This window comes from Misgurnus anguillicaudatus, chromosome 19, assembly GCF_027580225.2.
Source record: "Misgurnus anguillicaudatus chromosome 19, ASM2758022v2, whole genome shotgun sequence".
Classification (NCBI taxonomy): Eukaryota; Metazoa; Chordata; class Actinopteri; order Cypriniformes; family Cobitidae; genus Misgurnus; species Misgurnus anguillicaudatus.
Genome location: NC_073355.2, coordinates 26,534,842 through 26,560,793, shown reverse-complemented (window position 1 = coordinate 26,560,793; position 25,952 = coordinate 26,534,842). Strand labels below are relative to the sequence as shown.

Here is a 25,952-nt window from a genome sequence, read left to right as displayed (position 1 = left end):
ACCCTCCAACCCTTCACCTCCACTCCTTAAAGAATAGTTCTCCCCCCCAAAAAATTCATATTTTAAGCTCCTTTACAAAAATTTTAAGATTTGAGTGAATCATTTAAACATGGTTGCATGTCCTTAACTAGTTATAACGTGTTTGTTTCATCATGAGGTGCACAAGAACCAATGTGATCAACATTGTTTGTATATGGCTTAGATTTGTTTAGCTTCACATCTTTTTACATGCGCAAAATAAGCTTAAAATATTGTTTTCTCTTACTATTAACTATTAATAAGTCACTATTTCGTAGAGCACCTATTTCATTGCTAAAAAACAACATTATTTTGGGTATTTGATATAATGTGTTCGCATGTTTTATGGTTAAAAACACATTTTTTTCACATATCGTACATTTTTGTAGCTCTAGATTCCCCTGTCTTCCGGAAACGCACAGATTTTGTTAAACTGTCCCTGATTGGCCAGCTAACCTGTACGTTGTGATTGGCCTGAATAACTCTGACGTCAGCCGGAACTGTGATGCTCCTTACCATGTTTGAAAGATTCGTGCACAATGCAATGCTAACAGGAGTTAACTTAAGATTTAGAGTTAACGTAGGCTGTGGGACAAAGCAGGAGGATTTGGCTGTTTCTCAATTTCAAGAACGCAAAGAACGGACTTTGGTATCTCGTGGAGATCGGTCTTGCCAGGCGACTTTGGAAGAACGAACTCAGAAGGTTGCGAGAAAACAGAATGCACTTGTGAAAATTGAGATGTGTGCGATCTTCCTGTTGGTCACCTGAGCTCCGCCAATGTTTTGCCGCAATGACTTCTGGGGCATAAAGCGATTTCAGCGTGAAAGTCTGCACTCGATGCATCCTTGATATCAAGAACACATCCGGGTATTTTCATGCGTCCTCTGTACTTGCGTTCTTGACAATTGGAATTCGACAGTTAATGATGACGTAGAGCGAGAACACAAAGATGCAAGATCGCTGAAGAACGCATATTGAGAAACAGCCATTATGATAATGCCGGTCTTGTCTACATCACCAATCCCAGGAAGTAAACTGTTGCCCACAATCCGTGTGTTTGTTGTAGTACAAGAAAAGAGATTTACGTTGGAGAGGATAACTCGCTTTATCGTATACTTTGGGGTTTGTACCTTTTGCATATCATTAACATGTACTAATACACACTTACACACCAAAGGAAATGTAAAATCGTGAATGGGACAATAGGTGCTCTTTAATGATAGATGTGCTTTTTGGAGCTGCACCATTAGGACAATTTAAAAAGATAACATGACAGCATTTTAAAATAAAATAGTGTGTGTTTAACAATAAGTCTTATACATGACATCTATAATTTTCTGAAGTGCACAAAGATGTTAAAGCTCACGTAACACACGCTGTTTCTGCATTTCTGATGTTAATCTGGAGTACCTATAGAGTAGTATGACATCCTTTATATCTCTGAAGAGTCTTTAGTTTAATCAGATTTATAAAAGAAAGATTAGCTTTACCGAATCTTTCCGATAACGTACGAAAATATGAAGAAGGAGGAGTTATACCGCAGGAGGAGCGAGTACGAGTCATGCAACACTATACAACACTGTTTTAACTTATGATTCACTACATGCTCGTGTCATTTATATAATATGCACGCGACTATTTCCAACATAAGACAGAAGTCTTACTTACCGCGTGCTGGGAAAATCCACTGCATCAAACACACACGCAAAACTCCGCTGCTACCCCGGATAATAAACTATATCCATTGTTTCCATAAGGCTGGATGTCTTCTCCTTACATCCAAAAACACACTTCTTCTTTCGTGCCATTGTTGACTTTTGAAATTAAACAAAGCTGAGTGGCGTGATAAGCTGTTAGCAGCTCTAGCGTCTCCTGCTGATTGACGGGTGGGCGGGGTTTTCCGGGGGAAATTTTCCGGTGGAAGCCCATATAAAGAAGTGATACGTATCGAAAACCCCTGAAACGTCAGTTAGAACTGTAATCGAAAAAAACTTGCCGAAACTTGTACGAACCCTGGCGAAGTGCGTTCGGCACAGAAATACTCTGTAACACGTCCAACTGCTGTTTTGACACTTTGCCTACGTTTAGCATGAGGAAACAACTCTATAACTGTGTTAATAAGTCAGAATGCTTCAAATACCATTAAACCCCCCCTTTAAATTAAAGTGTAATTGTATATCAATCTGCAGCCCATGAATGTAGTGTTTCTATGCCACCGAGTCATTTTCCTCAACACAATAGACGCGACAAGTTTAGCCCTTAACACTTAACTTTTGTAACTAGTGCAACTGTAGCTATCCAAACAAAATACCCGATTCACATTCTCTCTGCCAGCCGAGGTACGTAATTCAACATCGGCTGCTTCCTTTCTCAGGAAATCAAAAGCTAACCTTATGATTAGATGTATTTCAGTGTAAGCCCATATCCCATTACCTGAGCCAATGGAGGCTCTCTAAATGCATAGAGCTGCCGTGCGTTTGAAGGGCTAAAGATTAATCCCCGAAGCCTATGGAGCTATTCACAGGTAGGACCTTTCAGATGATGGACTAATAGGTATCGTTCTGAGGTTTGTGTGTATGCGAGTGTGTGTGGTGGATGGGGGTTATGCAAACAGAAGTGATTATACGCGCTCGGGCTGCATCTGCGGCAGTGTGAGGTGTAAGTGTAAGAGGAGGTTGGAGTTGTCGGTTGATTGATTGTTAAGGGGGCCGAGAGGTTCCGGACGCTCACTTTGTGATGAATAGGCTGTCAAATGCCCTCCAACTACCCAAACAAGGCCGTGGTAAAACAGGCATTTAAGTGATTACACCAAACGTGTAAATATTAAACGTCCATTACAGAGGGATTATATATGCTGCCACTCTGCAGATGAGAGGTGGGAAAGGAGGAAAAAAACGGTGATGCAAAGATGAGAGACCAATTTAATAGAAAAAAGGACAGGTGCTCGGGCTACGCATTTGTTGTTTCACGCCTGGTTAATGCTTTTTTGTTTATTCTCCACAAGGACCGAGTCTTAGGCATTAATCACATTTTGAGTGCACTTGAGGTGCATTTTGTGTGCAAAGGTGCGTTTGTGACTTCGGGGGGAAAGGGAGCGTTTTATTTCGACTGGGTATGTATCTTGCATCCCCCCGATTCAAATTAGCTGGGATTTGCAGGGATGTAGCAGGCTGGGAATGTGTGAATATTTATCTTTTATTATTATTTTTTGTAATGATGATTTGTGCAGTGTGCGCCCTTTAATTCCTTTGCAGTCCAGTAATCGATAGGGTGACATGAATACATTTGTGTCCTCCCCAGGTAGCGTGAGCAATGCTGCGCCTCGCAGGAATTATTTCAACTCACTTATCAAACAGACAGAAGACTGAGAAAACAGTGTTGTCCTTGAAGCTACAGAATTATATTGGATATTCAAGAGCTTGCATGCCGAATTTGGGGTGTAAGTACGTCAACGATTCTATTGAGAGCAGGGAAATTGTGACAGTTTTGATGTTCTGTGTAAAATGTGTCAACATTTGAATTTCAACTATCTAATAAATTGAGCAATAAATAAGCAACGTTTATTAAGGAACCTGACAGGGGTACAGTTGAGCAACTGATCTGAATAAACCAAATGGAAACATTTATACTAAAAAGGTTCAAATGGGTCAAATAAGCCACATGAATTATAATGTGATGTTCCTGTGTCTTAGTCTTGATTTCAATATATCTTAATTTTTTATCAGCTCATACATTAAAAATTGATCTCTTGTGGTAACTAAAAGCTCAAGCTTCAGAAGCTTATCCGTTTAATTCTGTAAAATGCAAATTTCTCCAACAAACATTTTTCAGTTTTGTCAGACGTTTTGTATTCAGTTTCCTGTTGCAGTCATTCCAAGGCAAAGGGCATCTTTCTTTCTTGCTTGCTTTTCTTGCTTTCTTTCTTGTTTATAAGTTTGGGCTGCTCATAATGATTGTTTTTATAGTTTGGTTCATATTTGAGACATTTTCCTGTCTTTCATTTATTTCTATGGATTCACAAGTCCCTGCCTCCCTTAATCCATTTATCTTTATTAATGTCGTAGAGTCCCTTTAAACAGTTAAGTATCTCCTTATGTAAGGCTCTGTCATGTTATAGCTCCTCTACCTCTGATTCTCCCCAAAATTGGCTCTGTTCTCCTCATTCTTGAAAGGTGGGTGGTTATCATACTATTGTCTCCATCCTATTCGTTTCTTCCTTTTGTTCTTCTGTCAGTGTTCCTCCTCTCCGTTTGTCAGAAAGACACTTCTTTTGTCCTTTTGTGGGTATTATCCTGTCCTCCACAGTATTTATGGGATAAACACTAGAATTTGACCTAAAACACACACACACAAGTGGTACTGCACGAGGTTTGGCGATCATTTGGATAGGATGAACTGTGGTTAATTTGGATATTAGGCAAACTGACACACTTATGATCTGATTTTTTTGCCATTTTCTAGCTGGGTTGTAATGTGACTTCAGTCATTTGATTTCATGGCTCTGATGTCATGAGAGTGTACGTAGGAACATAATTGTCTGTTACACAAGATTTTTTGTACTGTACCTCTTTTTCAGTCCTGGTTGACATTGCAGTAAAGTTTGGAAATCTTAGTCCTAGCCCATTAATTTAATTGTAACAGTAAAATAAATGTACATTTTAAATAAAACCAAAGGCAAAATAGAGTTACAGTACACGGCTGTTAAAGGATTAGTCCATTTTCTTAAAAGAAAAATCCAGATAATTTACTCACCACGTCATCCAAAATGTTGATGTCTTTCATCGTTCAGTCGAGAAGAAATTATGTTTTTTGAGGAAAACATTGCAGGATTTTTCTAATTTTAATGGACTTTAATAGAGCCCAACATTTAATACTTATCTCAACACTTAACAGTTTTTTCAACAGAGTTTCAAAGGACTATAAACAATCCCAAACGAGGCATAAGGGTCTTATCTAGCGAAACGATTGTCATTTTTTACAAGAAAATAAAAAATATGTACTTTTAAATCAAAACTTTTCGTCTAGGTCCAGTCCAGCGCGACCTAACGTAAATGCGTAGTGACGTAGGGAGGTCATGTGTTACATATATAAAACGCACATTTGCGGACCATTTTAAACAATAAACTGCCACAAAGACATTAATTAGTATCAGTTGACATACAACAACATAGGAACGGTCCTCTTTCTCAACACTGTAAACACTGGGGCGGAGTTTTGCGTTCGTCCTCTGTGACCTCTTGACGTCATGACTTATTGCGTGGGGTCAGCTGGCGCATCACGACCGGATCTGGATGAGAAGTTGTGCTTTAGAAGGTATGTTTGTTATTTTTGTTGTCAAAAGTGACAATCGTTTCGCTAGATAAGACCCTTATGCCTCGTTTGGGATTGTTTATAGTCCTTTGAGGCTCGGTTGAAGAAAACTGTTAAGTGTTGAGTTGGGTATTAAATGTTGGGCTCTATTAAAGTCCATTAAAATTAGAAAAATCCTGCAATGTTTTCCTCAAAAAACATAATTTCTTCTCGACTGAACAAAGAAAGACATCAACATTTTGGATGACATGGTGGTGAGTGGGTTGTCTGGATTTTTCTTTTAAGAAAATGGACTATTCCTTTAAGAAATGTCCAGCTGTTAGGAAATCTAAATGGACAGATTTCTGACCCTGTGTACAAGTAAGGGATAATGTATAGGCATCCGGTTGTTATTTTTTTTAGAAATAAAAGTCCTTACGTTATCCTGCTTATTACACAGGAACATTAAGGAACATTAAATATTGATTTAAAATATTATATTTGCTAATTTTTAATGAATGCAGACCTTATACGAGGAAAATCAGTTTATTTTCAGTTTACAAGATCTTCCAATGTCACGAACACTCTATTTGGTTTAATCATTTGTAAATATAATCTCATGTTAAAATTATTTGCAGAATCCGGGTTACCGTGTGTTATTAGTTTTGAGCGGTTGTTATATGGGAATAACAAACCTGCAAATGTCTTGACTGACAATTTACTGTACGTTCACACAGGGCATAAGGGTAAACGCTTCCCATTCACTTTCGATGGGTGACATCATGCGTTACCGAACTGAATTGTGGATCCGTCGGCGCCACGTAATGCGGCTTTCACATAGGATGCGGTTTGCGCTGCGCTCGCTGCTGGGTTCAGAGCAGGCAAGCAATTTGTGCTATGATGGCCGGACCAAAGTAGGCGGGGTTTTCAATAAATTACTACAGTGTTTATATTTGTGTCACAAGGTGACGATCTTTTTGGGCGGAACCAAAAGTTGGGAAAGTTTGGTTCCGCCCGGATGTTTCCGCCCAGACCGGGAAGAGGAAACACCGCACATCCGGCAGCATCGCGAGGGCTGTAATCAGCCAAACCAAGCACAGCTGTGCGTTGTTAAGAGGAGCGCCGGGTGATTGGAAGATTGCAGCACACAGAGGAGTACTTAAGAGCAGTTTAAACCACAGTTTGTGTGCTTAGTGTGAGTTGAGGTGCGGAGCTGCGCTCGTTTCATACGCATTAGTGGCTGTCTATACTTTCTCTCTCTCTCTCATTCGTAGTCTGCGGTTGACACGCTGGAGTATTAGGAAACCATACGAGTGGAAGAAATATCAGTCTAAGTGACACATCTAGAGGAACAAAGGAGGAACGAGACGGATGGTGTTTTGCAACGTAAACAAAGGCTGGCCGCTGTGAGTATCAGCTCCTGTAGTAAAACGAAGTAGAAAGCTAACTTGTGCATTCATTGAGTACCTTCAGGAGAAGGAGGGCGGCCCTACCCCTGAACCAGCGTGGTAGGCGAGCCGCAGGAACGTCTCATCCCAGCAGCCACAGCAACGGACTAACACCTCCAGGCCGTATTATCATCGCCCTCATCCTACCCAAGTGAAGTGGAGGACGTCGGGCATCTCTTTGTGTACACCTGTAGTGTAGTGGGTGAGTCCTTGTATTTTGCAAACTTTTCACGTTGAAGTGGTGCTGTGTATATTGCTGTGGGTTGCTGTGCAAGTGCTGTGTGTCTTGTCAGACGTAACCCTGCATCGTCCATTTCATTGAGGAAGAGACGGAGAGGCTTACGGTCCTAGGAAGAACGATCTATTATACGTAGTGTGCTGTTTGGAGTGTGAAGTGACGACGTGGGCCTCGGGGAGCCGTCCCCGTCTGTATATTGGCAGATTTAGGAGAACGGCGGTGAAGTTTGGAAGCTGGCAGTGTGTGTGAGTACGAATACGGGTGATTTGCATTGATACCTTACCTGTGTGTATGCCCTTGTTGCAGAGTTAGAGGCGAAGGAGTTCCGCCGCCCCGTGGTCTCTTCAAAGGGGCGCCCCTGTCCGGTATTCGATCCCCCTACGGGTAGCGAGGATAGGGCAGCGCTCGACCCGGTGAGACGGTGTGTCATTTTCGGCCCTCTGCTTGACCAGCGGACTCGCCGAGAGGGTCTTGTCCCCGGCGCCTTTGGGAAACCATCGCCCGTTCGACTCCCTGTGCATGCCAGCAGTCTTGCCGCCTGTAGAGAAAGAGAGAACGAGAGTGAACGTCAGGAGAACGAACTGTGGAAAGTTATACCTACCAAGAGCTGTAAGCCGCAGAAAGGTGAGACGCACCCTGAGTCCAAATTAACCGTGTCTTTGTGTCCAGTTGCCGCCTGTAGAGACAGAGAAAACGAGAGTGAACGTCAGGAGAACGAACTGTGGAAAGTCGTACATACCAAGAGCTGTAACCAGCAGAAAGGTGAGAAGCATCCCAAATCCAACTTAACAGTGTCTTTGTGTCCAGTTGCCGCCTGTAGAGAAAGAGAGAACGAGAGTGAACGCCAGGAGAACGAACTGTGGAAAGTAGTACCAACCAAGAGCTGTAAACAGCAGAAAGGTTAGAAGCAATCCAAGTCCAAATTAAAATTGATTTTTTTTCCAAGCTGCCGCCTGGTGAAAAGGAGAACAGAGCGAGCGTCAGGAAAACGAACTGTGGAAAGTTATACCTACCAAGGGCTGTAAGCAGCAGAGAGGTGAGAAGCATCCCAAATCCAAATTAACTGTGTCTTTGTGTCCAAGCTGCTACATGTGGAGCAAGAGAGGAGAGGAGTAAACATTAGGAGAACGAACTGTGGAAAGCTGTACCTACCAAGAGCCGTAACCAGCATAAAGGTGAGAAGCACCCTGAGTCTAAATTAACAGTGTCTTAGTGTCCAAGCTGCTGCCTGTGGAGTAACGGAGAACAAGAGTGAACATCAGGAGAACGAACGGTGGGAAATTATACGTACCACGAGCTGTAACCAGCGACGAGCTAACTGGGTCTTGTGTTCTAGCTGCCGCCTGAGGAACGAGGAAGGAAGGAGAGTAAGCTGAACATAAGCATTGTGTAAACCTGAGCAGTGAAGTTCCTGCGGAGCGAAATTCAGGTATGCAGGTGGAGAGAGTTAACCCCAAAATACTCACACTATTCTACATTTGCCTCCAGGAAAGAAGAGGAGGGCGCCACGGATAGCGGGGACAGGCAGGAGCCTGCTTTTCACGTCTTCCCCTTGGTCTCAGCCCACCTAGACCCCCGTCGCCCCCTTGCTCCCTGTCACACTCTTGGCCGTGGCCCACCTGGAGGGCAGAGCCCAATATTAGTTTTAATTCCCCTTTCCCCATTTCCCCAGTACATTTTAAATATTTAATAAATAAAGATTATTTTATACTTACCTGTTCTCGTGTTGTCTGATCATTGGGTTGGCTTTGTGGAACTCCTCGAGGTGGAAGTAGAGAAGGGGCGTGGCTTTAGCTAGACATAGCCAGCCCCTGGCCGTGACATTTGCGTTAAATAGTGGATGAGGAATACAGAGACTGATTCTGCCCGTCTCCAATTAAGGTAAACTTGTATTATAAAGCTCTGGGAGTTCCGAGTATAAGCTTTTCGTCCATTTTGATTTTGTCGGTTGTTTGGATGCCCCGTTTCTATTGGCCGCGTGGGTAACTGTCACAGAGCGCAGGGCAAAAGTTAAACTATTTTGAACTTTGACCGCTGGGTGAGTACAAGCTGCGCTTAGCTGGGCTCGCTCTTTGTTCACACTTGACGCAACAACAAATCGCCCTTGTGTGGCGCAAGCCAATGAAATGAATGGGTTTCGCAGCGCACATTGCGTCCTATGTGAAAGCCGCATACATGTAAGCGTTAACGCTTCCCATTCACTTTCAATGACGTCATGCGTTGCCGAACTGAATTGTGGATCCGTCAACGTAGAAAAGGTGTTGTGGACGCTCCGACGCTCGAATGCATTCTCTAGAATCCTCTCAAGCGGAGGTTTCCGCCTTTTGATTGTTTGCTATCAAGCGTTTTCGCTTTCCAATTGGTTGCCGCCCAACCGCGTCATAGCACATTACCATAAAGTTGAGCTGATTTCAACTCTCCTCAACACTCACACCATACATGATGCGCCGCAACGCTGCTCGACGGAGCTCGTCGCCGGCTCTCATTGAAAATAAATGACTTCCAGCCACTTTGACGCTCTCGCCGGTGGCGGTGTGAAAGCACAGTTAGAATCAAGAATTCCAACGAGCTGTGTAATAAGACTAGACAAACAACAGTGATGGTGAAATAAAGATAATCAAAGACAAACGAAAACATACTGAGAATGAGCAAAGAATGTAGAGGGGGATCAATGTTTTTTTTTTGCACTTCAGTCAGCTGCATGTATGTAATATTTTTTCCCCTTATAAGTTCGCTCATGCCTCTGTCTTCCATCTCTCATTCTCTTTTCCTCCACAAACACATTCTCATTCCTCCTTTATAAGAAATTTAATCCAATTGATCAGAAAACCAATGGGAAGCGTTGCTCTGTAAACATGCTGGCGTTCAATAGGAGGTCCAGAGCCCTACAGGGAATTCAGGACAGGTGTGTGCTGGCGTGCGAGTACTGTAAGTTGTGTGTGAGCACATCTAATATATTTGGCTTTTGAAATCCAGAGTGGCTTAGAATCAATTATAGAGCTTATTGCCTTTCTGTGTTGTCACCTCCTTCATCTCCGACACGCGCGCGCGTTCCTCTTGTGGTGACCGAGGTCACGAACGCCCACATGCGCGTGCACGTTTTGTTCGATTCCTCTCACTCCCACCAGTGCAATTAAGCGTTGCGTTCGGTGGACGATGGGATCAAAGGTGTGACGGTTCTCGTTTGACTACAGACAAATGCAGAGTGACGGCATCAGCAGAAGAGTGTGAGTTTGGCTATGGATTTTCATCTTCTCTTCCTGTCGCTCTTATCATAGGCGCGGGCGTTTAGCGTTTGGTCTGACGGCCCTGGCCTTAAAGAGAGCAGAGTCCTTTCCTTTAGTCAGACTGATCTTAAATCACCAGCTGACACTTTCAAAGGCCAACACACAGCTTTTTACTTAGTCTCTGTCACTGTACAGACTTCCTGTGTGTGCGGAAGAAGATAGAGGAACATAAGATCGTCCATCTTTGGCTTTCATTATGTATATGTGTGGGACATAGACCGAATTGTGTTTCTGTAGCTCACCTTAAAATACCTGGTTTATAGATGTAAATCCCAGGGGATAAAATAAAAGGGGTAAAAGTGTCTGCCAAATGCATATATGTATATGCAATGTATGTGTGTGCATACAATTTATAGTGAATACGGGTGGGCAGTTTGGGTGTTAAAATGATGTCAGAAAGCTTTACATGCTGTCCTGCTGTATGTTAAACAGCTAAAGATACAGAGGACACACGTGTAACACTTTCTCTGTGTTCACCATATGGTCTTATACAAATGAATTTTCAATGAAAGTGTTTTTTGCTAAACTGTCAGCTGTCAGCACACATGCTCCACACATTCTGGTCTGTCTTTTGAAAAACAGTGACAAAAGCCCAAAATGTAATTAAAAACAAAGTGCCATCTTCAGCCAGTCTCCTTGAACAATGTTTTTTTTAAATCACATCCCAGACTGCTCCCTCAGATTAGAGACATGAGTTCAACAAGTCCTAAAACTCCTCTGACAACGTGCAGAAAAGCCTTGACACTCTCAGTGCAATGAGCTGACACACACTTCACCAGAGAACTTCCTTCATTGTTGCTTTTCACACACAAACTGCTCAAACACAAATGTGTAGTGCTTGTGTAAATGATGCACAGTAAATAAAGTTGTTTTTTTAGTGCATGAGTTTTTAATTTATGAGCTTTTTTAACATGGTGCTTAAACTAATACTGTTGAGCCCTCCTTATTACAGGGACACTTAACTTTTTTTTTAAATAGACAAATTTTCCAGATTTTTCAGCCGATCTCTGGGTCTGGCGGCCTGAAAATGGTCCCCTGCTATTGAAAGTAACCAAGGGGACTATTTTCGGGCGCTGCATAATATCACTACGCCTGCTGCAGCCATGGTACGGCACCAAAGTCCTTAGCCGTTTCTCAATGTCAAGGATACTTCCTTGGCAGGACTAGTCCTTACAAGTCACTTCCTTCAGAGGCTAGGCGAGGCTCCTTTTAAGCATTCGGAGAACACGTTAAATGGAACAGGCTAGCAAGTGCACGTCATTACGTCATTGCGTGATTGAAAGGTGTGCTTTCGGTGCTGCGTGCATAGGATTGTGGGTGATTTCAGCGCGTGAAGAGCGCGAAGGATACAAATTTGCATCCTTTTCTGTATATGGGATATTTCTCGAACGAAGGACTCAGTCCTTGGCTGAAATTTCAAGGATCCTCGACATTGGAACAGTCCTTCGACGGACGTCGATGACGTAGCATCCTCGAAATTCTAGCTTCTGAGGATCCTTCCTTGACATTAAGAAACGGCTCTTGATTATTACTCCAGAATGAGAGTATAGTTCCTAGCCATATCTGCCTAGAAAATTGCAAATTTGAATTTTCTGTCGGCCTTAGTACACGATGTAAGTACAGAAGAGTTATATTTTAAATAGAAAAATATCCAAACTCTTTGGTCATTACTGAGCGCGATGCTAATGGTCCAATCAGACCCAACGGACCGAGCCAAGCCATGCCAAAAGTGGCACCGCCAGACCCGGAGATCAGACGAATGGATAACAAAACAGTAAAAAACAAATGTTCAACTCAAGGGGAGCTGGAAAATGAGCCTATTTTCCAAAAATGGGGAGTGTCCCTTTAAGCCACATGACTTTATGTTTGATGTGCAAATAGTGTGGGTTGAGTTAGTGGATACATGACAAAATTTCAACCATAAACCAGAAAGTTTTTGTGCGGTTTGGCTTTTTGTTTACATGACAACAGCATTTTAGGGTTCCTACGACAAAGTTTTGAGTATGGGTTTCAAAAAATTTCATAACAATGCTTTGTCATCTCTGTGTAAACTACATAGATGTGAATCTGTGCACATGTGTTTATTCAGTCTATAGGCATTGCGCAAGTATACCAAAACAACAATAGGACTGTGTTTGTGCTGCTCAAAACACAGTGTTTATTAATGCTTCTCCAACAAAGTTTACAAAATTTTGAGTCACTTCCTCGTTGGTCGTCTAAACAAAAAATGCCCAAGTCTTTCGGCATCTTAATTGTTTGTATTTATCTCTCTGTTGAAGTATACGTATCACTGTAAAAGGTGAAAGTGTTACTTAAACAAATTACTTAAATTGGTAATACCACAAGAAAATTTATGTTGAAAAAAACTTTACTTTTAGTTGTTACCAATTATTAGTTGTTAGTAATTTTTAAAGTAAATCCATCTTTCACTTTTTAAATTGTATGTGCGTTATGCTGTGTTCACACCAGCCGCGGTAGAGGCATCAAGCGCGAGTGATTTCAGACGCGTTGACGAACGTCTGGAGGTATCGCGGTGCGAATGAGGCATTTAGCGCGGCGTGGTAGATGCGATTCCGCCTCATTCGCGCGAATGCCCTGAATTTTGCTTTGCCGTGGGAAACGCGCGAGTTGAAAGATTTTAACTTTGGCGGAAATGTGCCGCGTTAACCAATCAGGAGCTTGCTCTAGTAGTGACGTGATTACAGGAAGCGAGCGGAGTTGCAGAAGCCCCTCCCATGAAGCGAATTTCCATGTTGATGTCTTGATGACTAGAATTTCACACGCGAATGAAGCGAGTAAACTCAAAATGTTCAAGCGATAAACTAGACGCGGTACATGCGAATATGACGCCTCAAACCCGGCTGGTGTGCACCCACAGTCAGGCGTGTAGTGTTTCTTTACAAGGTAGCATCGCCATCTACTGACCTGGCACGCGTAATACAGTGTACTTAGTCCTACTCTTCATGAATCCTTGTAAATGCGGATCTTTTAAGTTGTACATTGTGTTTACATAAACTTTCCAAAAACGCTAAGGTAAAACTTTTTTGTTTTACTACATGATTGTCATGTAAAAAATAACCTTAGACACCTATTTATAAATAATGAGAAGTAGTCTTGACAGTGAATCTTGCCTTATAGTTATAAAGGAGACATGTCTTCCTACTTACTCATACAGTACTTTACAGTAAATGTAGAACATTTTAAGCTGACAGATCAGATTACATTTTCTGATTTTGGACAGAAAGTTTGCACGCACTGTACAGTACAGTAACTTCTGCTCTTTTAGAGAGCCTTCAGGCTACAGATATAACCTACAGGATAACAGCAACAAAACGTGCGGTGAACTTGAATCCACCCCGGCACCCTCCTGAGAAAACTCCAGGGAGCAGTGGCTGGATTTGTCTAATGGCTGTTTGTGATCGTTGTATGGATCATTCTCAGGCCCCACATAGAGAAAACAGTGAGGCACTGAGTCATTGTGAGAGCCTGAAATCTCTCTAATATTCAAATAGTTAAAGCTAACCGCTTACTTGCAACGGCATAAATGGAAATGACCCTGAGTTTGCCTTTATGGGTCAATAAAAGTGAATGTATACATAGCCTCTTGGCACGAATCTTGATGCAATAAAAAGGCTGCAGGCGAGAGGAGAATGATGGGAGAGATACACTTAGCTCGCGTTATGCTATTTCGAAACAGGCTAGAGTCTTTTAGCTTTGAAATGACAATTTGATATGATTTTTGTTTTAAAGAAAGGCCAATTACACACTACATGACTGAAATCATCACTTCACACATTTTTAAACCCCACAGTTTCCTGTTTTCTGTCAAATTTGCATTCACAACTTGCGATCCCAAAATCTGTACACAAAGCCCAGAAAGCATAGCAACATGGAGGAAGAACTCCGAAGAATATACGGTATGAATGTGATGAGCTTCAGTCTTGTGCGCAATGACTTTAAGGCTTTCTGATGTGACCTCATGAGAATAAACATACAATTTTGGATTTTCCAAATATTGTGTAGATCGGAAAGGAAATGATTGTATGTGTGCCTTGTCAAAAGTTTTACACATAGAAGACTGTCTGCTAAACAACTGCAGCATCATCACTAAAGCCAATAAAAAACTTGCCCAACATTTTGACATGCGTCTGAAATATGAAATCCTGATCTGTATTAAGCGGTGTGGATATTGTTGAACACAGAGACAAATCGCGCTCATCTCCAATGACCCCGGCGAGTAAAATGAAAGTCCACACCCTATCAGTAAATAAATCAATCAAAATTTAATTCAGACTCGCACACGGTGACCTTCACTTCGCCGGTCTTATAAAAACGGCCACGTGAATTTCATTTACGGCCTCTCACTCCCTGTCCTCTAAAAGCAATAAGGAATAATTGGGGATGGCACTCACTCATACCAAATGATCTTTTTCGGTCTCCTACACCGAGCTGTCACCAAAACGCAGCCTCTCTATCTCTCTTTCTTTTGTCTCTATCTCTCTTTCTTTATCGCCTCAATGCGCATTTATCCCATTACACTCACTGTGGAGGCTAATTAACTCTGCATAAGTGAAAATGAGAATTGGTTTCTAGTGGGTGTTGGACGCATGACAGACCCTCTCAAGTAATCCTCGAGTACTCCGCTTACACACCTTTGGCCTCCACTGTGATTGTTAATCTGTATGTTCCCAATTATAGGTCACTGGGGGTGTCATTCCCATGTTGTCAGGTGTGCGCTCATTAACACTCGAGAGATCACGTGGTCCAATGAAGATCTGGCACTGCAGAATTTGTTTTCCCATTTAATGAAGGACAATGGATATGAGAATAATCTGTTTGCTTCAATAGAGCTATTTATTTTGTAGACCTCCGATTTGGAACCAAATAAGCATTTTCGAGCCATGGGTTCCTCTAGGATTTTCCAGTGGAGTTTAGGAATAATTGTTTTCGGTTTGTGAGTAAAAATATAGGGCCTGACATTGGGGAGAGTGGGGACAGTTGCAACATGGGGCAGTTTCTCCAATCAGGACTGAGCTAGATTGATGAAACTCATACTGCGCATGCTTAAGTACTATTTGGATGGGATTCGTTTTACATGTGGGGTAAAGCAATTTTTATCGGAGCTTCTCAGTGATTTTAGTCCTGTCTGAATGCTCCATGTCAGTAATCATTACGGACAATGTCAGTAAAGATTACGGTGACTTTTATCTTTTGTAAAAAGGTCCGGAGAAATTACCTCAGGTAATACTAATCCAGTGCAAATAGACCAGTTGTAAATATAAATGTAAATTGGTTCATTTCCTGTTAATTTGCAGGTTTCTTTTAAATATTATTTATATATTTAGCAAAAGCGCTTAAGAAGCATTTAGTTGCATTCTAGGCGGAAAAACAAGTCAGGGGCAAGTCAGTTCCTGAATAACACGACAATATAAATGACAGCCTTAACTCAAATATCAATTTTGTTAAGGTTGTGTGTCAAAGCATACATTCTCTACAACTCTACATGCTGGGATATTTCAACCCAAATACTGGGTTGTTTAAACCCATGGTTGGGTAACAATAACCCAGCATCGGTTTATAACCCAATGTGTGTTCTGTCCTAATGTAAATGTACCCAGCCTTGGGTTAAAAACAACTCAACATTTAAGTTGCTACGGCATGTAAGGACTACAATACCATGAGCATCTAAATTCCTGTTGATAAATCAGAAAACAGCTGCAGTACTGCAGCAATTCCTAACAACTTAGGCTTTAAAAACACCCAGTGTTCAAAATTCATGTTTCAGGCATGACTGTGTACAATTTATAGTGTAGATAACCATACATCTTATCCTAAATCTCATAAATCATAGGCTGCTACTCTAAAAACATGTTAGAAATTCCCAAGGGAACCCATGACAAATTACCGTTCTGTGTTGGCCTACAAGTTGACATCAGGACTAAACAGATACAGTATCTTATGTAATGTTAATAGATCAGCTAATCAGATTCCCAGTCACTAGTGTTCCCTGGTCTTGAAGGGATGCTACAGGTAGATGGAATTATAGGATGCACGCTATTATATTTCATGAGAATAATGTAAAGCACCGTGTTCAATAATTAAAGCTGTTGATCAAGAGCAATGGGCTTGTGAGTCGCAATGGATTAAAGTAAGCAGAAGTGGAACTCTCCTTCCTGTTGGCTATCAGAGGATTATGTTGGTTTCATGGCAGGAGTCAGCGCTCTCTGAAAACAATAATGCAAAGGGAACAGATGCGTCCCACTGTGCTTGCCAACACACGAAATGTCAAGTGCACTTAAAAAAATCACTGTGTGCAGAATCAGACCAACACAAACACAGGTGAAACAAAGCTTTTACATTTTTCTTACTTTCCTCTGTGTACTCAGCCTAAATGTGTTTTGATTTTATGATGTTACATATTATTTAATTCTACTTTATTTGGCTTTAAAGCAGAATTGAACCCTAGACATTTTAGCCTGTTATCACTCGTAATTTATGTCCACTTTGTATTATACATGAGAAAAAAAAGAAATTTGCACGATTCCGATTATTAGATTGATAGTGTGTTGAAGCAAATTTTCGTAACGGACTCAATTAACCAGAATTTACTGCGCGAAACTGAGTCATTAGCTCCACCTACTAACCGCACCGATCGATACATTCTTCAGGTTTGTTCGACTTCATGCGGCGCCGCGAAAACCGACAGCCGGATGATGTCAAGGTTCGCTCTTGCGGTACTTTGACGTAATTCGGCTGTCGATTCTTGCGGCGCCGCATGAACTTGAACAAGCCTAATAACTCCTTTTATCGCTCAACCAGCTCTCAGATCAACTCAAGTCAACTTGAAGTTAGCCGGCAGACGAACCCAAACAAAGGGTAACTGCACTTTTACCGTCTCTGAAGAGGAAATCACCAAAACCCTTAATAAAAGATGACTAGAACCTGTGCAGTATGTGGATGTAAGGACAACTAATTCAGGCCACCGGGAGTTTTTATTGTTCACATCAACGCGACCCTCAGCTGACACAGCACCAACAGATTACTCGAAAATTTGAAAATGCAGCCAGCACTTTCGTCAGGAAGATTTCGAGTACTGTTTTCAGCCCAGTTTTTCCGCGGACTCGGGTAATGTAAAATGATAAATATATCTAAAACATAATTTGGATTAGTTGTTGCTTGTTTTGTGTAACTACGGTAAACATACTACGTAGAAAGTCATTATCATGTTGTTGTTATTATGAACACGAGCAAAGCAAGCTAACATTAGCGCATCCTGTGTAGCTGTCAATCAAAGAACGTTATCATCTACTGTCAATCATCTCGCCTCAAGACCCGCCCCCATTTAGAACGTTCAGAGTAGTCGTGCATTTTTCTTCTGGTGATTTGACGACGCATCAAATCACCGTTACTGTAGCAGTTAAAAGCTTTAATTTTTTATATGGAACTAGTACATTTGATGGCAGCACAATCAACTATATATATATGTGTGATGAAATATAGTGTTGGGGCATAATGTTGTTTTAGGGTGGACTTTCGCTTAAGTTATTTCTGTTTTATAGTTTTAAATAAAGCTAAATATTTCAAATTACATGATACATATACTTTTTTGGGGATCACTGATGCAGTGGATTAGCATTTGGGGCAGGCAGCAGTTTAACTGATCAATGGAGGACAAGGGGAGTGTTCAGGAAACTTCTTTAAAAACTTTGTTCAGTTACGTTATTTATTAGACACACAACTAGAAAGACACTTTAAGAGTGTTCCCCTTAGTTTGAGAATAAACAAACAAACAAACTTTTTCTCAGATTATATGCAAAAGAGCATCCATCAGAGGATAAACTTCAATAAGAGTCATTGGTCCCCTATGGGTCCCGATCATCAATAATTACCCCCTTCACAGCCAGGATGGTGCTCACCTATTGATCTGTTCCACGACCCCTAACTACTCACACACATTTATTTTCATTAACATAATTATTACACAAATGGCTGGACACTTAGCATTAAAACCACACTAACCAGACATGGATGAACCAATCTAGCCAGGGGCCTCTGACCACTTGAGGGCCCCAAACTGTTGCAAATATTAACAGTAATTGGATGATCAGTGTAAAATTCTGGCATAATAAAGAAATTATTTTGTCTGATATCATATAGCCAATTATAATATGTTCACTCCGAGAGGTGAGTGCTAATAATTATAAAGGAAAATAAACTGAAATAGATAATGTTACATATAAATGTTGATATATATATAGGCCATATCAAGAACTCGATTGTTGATATCAATAATTTAATTCTTGATATCAAGAATTGAATTGTTAATATCAAGAATTAAATTGTTGATATCAAGAATTATCATTGTTAACTCGGTTTGCCATATAGAAATATATATATATTGTTACTAGTTAAAATGTTAATTCTTGATATCAATAATTCGATTGTCACTAGTGACAATTTTAATTTCTGATATCATGAATGGGATTGTTACTAGTAAGAAAGCCATTTTAGATGTCTAAAATTATATTGATATCAGAAATACAATTTCAGATAACAGAAATCAACATTGTTACTAGTGACAATCAAATTATTAATATCAAGAATTAACATTTTAACTAGTAACAACTGAATTCTTGATTTCAAGAACTCGATTGTTGATATCAATAATTTAAGTGGAAATGTAATCTTAATATCAAGAATTTAATTTGAATGGCAGCCTATGGTGATATTTCACTACTGAAAATACAATTACAGGTATCAAGAATTGAATTGTTGATATCAACAATTGGATTGTTGATATCAAGAATTAAATTATTGATATCAAGAATTGCCATTGTTACTAGTAGAAATGTCATTTATGATGTCAAGAATGAAAAATCTCACTAGTGAAAATTGAATTGTTGATATCAAGAACGAATAAAAGTTAAAATGGCTTGCCATAATTTCTATAAATCTGCATTACTAACCTCACCATATATACAGTAGTATACAGTACAGTAGTTGGGGGTCTGAATGTCTGAGTGCCTAAGGGTATTTTAATAAGCACACACGCACACACAATGTAGACTAAAATAGAAAAGCATTAAAGAAAACTATGCCTAATGTTAAGCCAGTATCTTGGGAGCTGTTTAAAGACTGCTTTCTGTAAAATATCTATTAGCCTCCTGTTACTTTACTTCTCCTAACTGGGCTTTTGTAAATGTAAGGTAAGTAATGACCATTAGGGAAAAGGAGTGTGCACTCAGACTTGGAAAGCTACATAGTTACTGCAATAGAGTTTGTAATTGATGGCTTATTAGTAGGAAAAGAAGTGCTGTGTGTGTGAGAGAGAGAGATTAAACGAGAGAGAAAATCCTGTTTTAATTAGTGTGGTCATCTGAGGTGTACTGTAAGTGGTGGCTTGTTGAAATCACCTGATATTAAAAGAGAAATGACCTAACCAAAGTCAAACTCACTTCGGCTAATAGTTCCCGTTCTCCTTCAGAGTAGAGTCTCACACACACACACTCCAGACTCACAAACCTCCCACTCTTCACAATCCGCCCTCTGTCTGAGCACGGAAACAAATCAATACATCATAAATATATGCTGTAATATTTATTCATGGATGATCTGTAAGCCGCAGAGGCCACAAATCTAATACATTCAACGCTAGCATGTACAAGAAGGAAACAGCGGCAGCCATTAACCAGAGCCTCATCGACCGGCCAAGAGATTCCAGCAGTGCCGCGTCCCATTGTGCCTCGTGGAGCCCGGGGTTTATCCAATCACGCTACTGAGACAAAAATCCACTGCTGCTGCAGTGCCTTCTGGGAATCCGACTGCTGTCAAGCCACAGGTTTGGGGGGAGTGGGGTGTTTTTGTTTATCAATTCATTTGTCTTGCGAACTGGAGAGGGAGAACACTTATTAACTTGTCTCTTGTCCCATTCCTCTTCCCAGAGGTATTCCTCCATAAATAAAGGGAGAGAAGATCTTTGCATAATTGTTTCTTTCTCTTTAAAAAAGTAATTAAGAGTGTAGGATTGAAGGGCAGCGAGCCAGTGGGAGAGTCGGGGGAATAATTAAGGATTGATCAGCAAGTGAGAGATCCAGAGGAACTTCAGTCTGCGTTGGCACGATCGCAGATGGCACTCTCGAAATATCTTTGTTGTGTTTGTTTGTGAATGCTTATGTGTCTGTGCCTGTGCGTATGTGTTGTTTAAAGGGACCTTACATACCGAATATGCAAATGTATGAACAAAATTACAAAGGGACAAAAGTAACAGAGGGCAGAAGGAGCAGGACAGAAGAAAATTTAAGTTTATCTTTGTTGAGGGTAATGTGGAGCAATTAGGGAAGGTGCATTCAGACATTGATGTATCCCTCCACACTACAATACAATAACACACATTGCTTGACACTGACTGACATACAGCAGCAAAAGTGGATGTGCAAAATACATCCTGTCCACAAAATACCCAGTGGCGGGTGGTGTAACATTCTGACTGGAGAGCATAAGGACATGATGATGTCATGAGACATGGTGTGCATTACCGCCGCTCCCTATACGCAGAGTACGCAGTTTGCGTAGGCCACCAGCACCCCCGGGGGGCACCATCTTGGTTGCTCAGAAAATAAAAAACGTTTCATTCTGTATAAATATGAATCACAACAACATACATACAAACTAAATGACATTATATAAAGCATTTTGCGGTGAGTAAGTAAAAGAGTGATGCAACGTGCCATCCCCGCATCTTCCGCGCCCTGGCCACCAGACTGAGGATAATCAAATGTGTTCAATGGTGCTGTTCAGATCGAAGATTTTTTTTCAATTGAAATTTACTTACAAATAAAAAGCAATTCTTCAAAATTGCTTGGATTTATACTGACATGTAGGATTAGCTTGATTACGCCAAAGTCTATTAGCTACACAGGTGCAGAAATATAATTGCATATTTGTATAATTTTAGCTTGTGTTGCTGTCAAAATACAATTATAAATGATAACAATAGCATTTTAATAAAGTTTTATTCTCACACATATAGATTTTGTTAGTTTTTTTAACTAAAGGGGGCACCACAGTAAAAGTTCGCCTAGGGCACCCATTTGGACAGCAGTGGCCCTGGTGTTGTGTGACATCACACTCAAAAAATAGCTCTTTAGCTGTGTCCCACTTCAAAGGCTGCGACCTTCTAAGGACTTTAATAACTAAGTTTATGAGAATTTATAAATAATCAAAAAATCTAAATTATGATAAACAGGTTTTATGTAGGTTACTAAATTTCTATTATGTTAATTTGGAGTTATAATAATTTAAACACAGAGGTCAAGAAAATAAATAAAAAAACTATCTTCTAATAGTCTAGGAGCCCTATGGAAATTCAGAACACTAGATCCCTTCACCCACGCCACTGGAATCCGTCCTTGGGCCGGTAGGTGGTCCTTACACTTCACAGCTAGGCTATCCCAAGATTCATTGCTTGCCATAATGGCTGTATATAACGGCTTGATATTTTAAAATAAACATTTAATACCTTCATTAAAAGTGTGTATTTAGCAGAAAAAAGTTTCTTGCAGGGGTGTCAGTTTGTTTTAGGGACAAAAGATCAGATGAAAAAACATTACAGCAGGACAGGAAAAATATTGTATAACGACGCATCAAAAATAGGCATAGCATAGGCCAGTCAACAACACAAAAATACTCAGCATATAACCCTCAACAATGTCGACTGCACACATGTAACAGCCCTGCAACACCAGCTCAACCGAACAATGCCAAAGCACCTGTAGAAAACAGCAGCACAATAAGTTAATGATTACATCATTACATATTTAAAAGGAAACACACCATGGGCCATATCTTGCACCCAGCGCAATTTACTTTGTCAGTGACACATGTATTATTCGTATTTTGCACCGGCGCACAGAGGGTTTTTTCCCTCCACAGACGCACGTCGGCAAACTAGGGAATGAACTTGCGCTCCCTGGGCGGTTCAGCGCAAAAAAGGAGGCGTGTTCCGGCACATTCCTGATGCTATTTTGCAGTTTCAAAAAACAATTGCGCCACTGACCAGAAAAAAATAGTCTAAAGTCAGTGGCGCTTGATTTGGGAGGGTTTCTCCAATCCCCATATAAAACAACTTCCCTGTCTTTGACTGCTCTTACAAGAACGTCGGTTTTCACGGCTGTGAACCACTCATGGCGTGCGCCTGGTAAATCCGTCATAATAATAGCAACCCGCCATGGAACTTGCGCACTTGCGTTTAAAGGGAATGTTGGATGACGTCCTGATTGGTTTATTTGACGTTACGCCCAAACCACACCTATGAATAATGAACCTACTTCAGACCAACCCTTTATTGATTTGCGCCTGGCGCAAGAGTTATTTCTCCCGCCGGGAAAATAGCAACAGCGCCCAAGATCCGCCCACAAAGTCACTTGCGCTTTGCGGTTCGCACTTGCGTTTCAGATCGTTAAAATAGGGCCCCATAAGCATACACTGCAACATATGTGACCCTGGACCACAAAACCAGTCGTAAGTCACACAGGTATCGCTTGGATTCTCAGAACATTTAAATAAATGCTTTCAAAAAGTGGTGGAGACAAAATCAACCATTTCAAAAAGTGGTGGGTACATGTCCCCAGTGTAACTTATGATTTCTTGTCACTGCTCTAGTATTATAAGTTATGTTTTGTATTAATATTATTTTACACTGTAAAAATTTTTTCTCTGCCTTAGTAGATTTAACAGAAATAAAACGAATAAACTTTATTAAAAAATTTGAATTCTTGTTCTTTTAAATAACATAAAAAGTTGAAAAATTTGAGTAATTTAAATGAACACATTATTGAATAAATTCAACTTATTTTTTTCATTTATAATCCACTTAAATTTGTAAGAAGGAAATTAACTTAATAATTTTGTGTTGAAACTACATTAATGATTTTACTAAACATAACTAGGCAAACTCAAAGTTCGGAGCATGCTTTGGATGGGACTGGATTTGGAGAGTAAAATTTGCTGTGTTTTTAACTAAAAAGCAACACTTGTTAGTGTTTAATGTTCATTTATCTTTGAAATTTAGAAGAGTTTCTGTTTCTTCTTTGAGTTTTGTAGTTGCCATTGTTCAGAAGACTGGTGCTTGTGCATAGACTGAATACTGAAATATGTTGCGCTTTACAGCTGCCCAAAACCAAACTGGGCGGGCATGTTGATCGAATAAACGTTTCGTGCCCTCATCTTACAGAAAGATGAAGTATAAATCAATGTTTATGGAAACAACAACAAAACATAAAAAAGTTACCTGTACCAAGAAAAGTTTAACTAACTGAGTAATACTATTACTATTAGTTAACTCAACTTGACTTTGTTGTGTTTGTATTTTTAAGTAATGTTACAGCTTTCATTATACTTGGATGCAAGTTGACTCAACTTAAAACATTCAATGCAGGCACTTGCCTTACTTTTTAAAAGTTAGATCTGGGTATTACTTTTTACAGTGTGTGCATATTGCATATTTTTTTAAGGTTGATTCATTTTATATACTGTTGGTTAGTTTAATCTACATCAACGTCTCATATTTTCTAAAATAAATACATTTTTTTTTTTCTGGTTCCAAATTTATTTTAATAATTCAGAAAGGTCTTCGCTGTGTTCTGCTGACAGGCGCGGTGGGCGTGTACAACAGGTGACGCAAATAATGGATCCCCGAAGGCAAAACGTCTCATTTCTGGACTTCAGAGAAGACCGAGTGCTTACCTATTGAGGTTGCATCCTTAGAAGGTCGCAGCGCTTGAATTGGGACACAGCTTTTGACTGAACATGACTCAATCAAATGAAAGTAACATCTAAGGTCATCTTAGAGTTACACTTTCAAGTCAGTTTAAAATTATGCAATTGTGTTTGAAAAAGAAACAGCATCAATTGTGTTGAATCAAAATGAATTGTTAAATAAAACAGAATAAAAAATTCCAATATCATCAACTGTAATGTTGATAAAAAAATTGTTATGCCTATACAGAAATAAGTCACTTGTATTTACGCAATCCATGTTGTTTCAGAACAGCTTTGTACAATTTTTGCTTTTTGTGTTACAGTCTTAAAGTCAATACATGAAGGTGTAAACCTTAATTGACCGTAATTTACCTTAAAAGACTATATAATGAATAAAGAACAGATTTGTTTTAAGCTTTGAACACTACCGGTGCGGCCATTAAGGGTTTTCAAAGTCACAGTAATATTTGTGTGTCAGGAAGTAAAGGTTAAATAAAGCCTATGTGTTGTTTGTGAGAAATAGGTTTCTGAATAATTAGCAGTTCAGTGTGCTGATAGCAGTAACTGCCAAAAACGGGTTGGGATACATCAGAAGACAAAGAGTGAGAGAGAAGTAATGTGCAGAAGACCATCCAGGGGAAATCAACTTGTTCAAACACAGGTAAGAGTACATTTGTTTTGTTGTTTGAACTTCAACATACTTTTATACCAACGTACTTTGTGACTGAGAAATGTGAGTGTACTTTTTCTTTTATATTTTTTATGCTAAAACAAATCTTAAAGGGTCCTGACACTGTTGGGCACACTTAAAAATGTCTGAATGTTGTTGCGTTAAATAAAACATATTAAAGTAGATGGTATATGAAATAAATTAAGCTTGACCTTTTTATAACTGTATTCTCTATTTTTAATCTTTTGCGTACCTTTACTTTTCTTGCGTTCAGGCATTTCTCACATGTTGCCTGCGTGCATGGTTATAACGGGCAGTCTGCTGTAGCAGCAGCACAAGCAACTGCGGCAGTTGTAGCTAATGTTACCGCTGCTATTACCTCAGAGGATGATGTTAACAATAACGTGACCATGAGTGGCTAGTAGTGATGATAAAATTGAGCCTCGAATGAAGCACCAAGACTTCCCCTGACTGTTTCGAACTAAGATTCAAAGCTTCATGAGTGTCGAAAACAGCACCATCTGTTGGTTAATAACGTATATGCAGTCAATTCTGGATAAAGCTCTGTCAAACGAAGCCATCAGATGATGAAATTCAGAATTTTAATGTTATGTGTACAAATAAAGCTTATAGGGTACATCATGTGTGTGAATGATCAATATGATAAATTAATTTAACTATTCAAGTGTGGCAATCATTTCCAGTCATCTGGCATGCCCATTTTTGCTTGACACAAGTTCTGAAGCCTCAGTTCAAATTGGCCCCAACTGACCCTAATACCTTCACAAGTCTGTTTCATGAGGTAAACATCTTTTGATCTTATGAAATTTTGTGCAGAATTACTATCCTTTAACTTCGAGTGAGTATGCAAATAAAATAATTTACCATTAATTGTGACTTATCCCAAAACTGCACATTTAGATGTTTAGTGTAATAAGTACTAATCTTCTCCCGATGGGAGTGGTAATATTTGTGTGTTGTTTACTTAAAAGGCACAAATTAATTAACACAGGGGAAACAGCTGATTTCCATAATGACCAACACAATCTACTAAGAGCAGCGCAAATTAGTTCAGGGTCACAAATAAGCAGAGCTGATGAGGTGCGAGTGATCTACTAACGCCTGATGCGCTTGAGTTCAACACCACAGCTAACAAAGCCATAGGACACTGACGAGAAATTAAGGACTTTTTGACGTGAGGAGTTTTGAAACAACCGGTATTGTGTGACTTCTCGTAGTGACT

At 40.1% G+C, this 25,952-nt stretch overlaps 1 long non-coding RNA gene across 1 annotated transcript in view; it reads left to right on the top strand.

The window, feature by feature from the left end:
• The window catches only part of LOC141351076 (uncharacterized), a 39,648-nt gene extending 15,118 nt beyond the window's left edge, over positions 1-24,530 (top strand). The window contains exon 3 of the long non-coding RNA XR_012359247.1: positions 23,932-24,530. This is a non-coding gene — a long non-coding RNA (uncharacterized lncRNA). The remainder of the gene's footprint in view (positions 1-23,931) is intronic.
• The last annotated feature ends 1,422 nt before the right edge of the window (positions 24,531-25,952 follow it).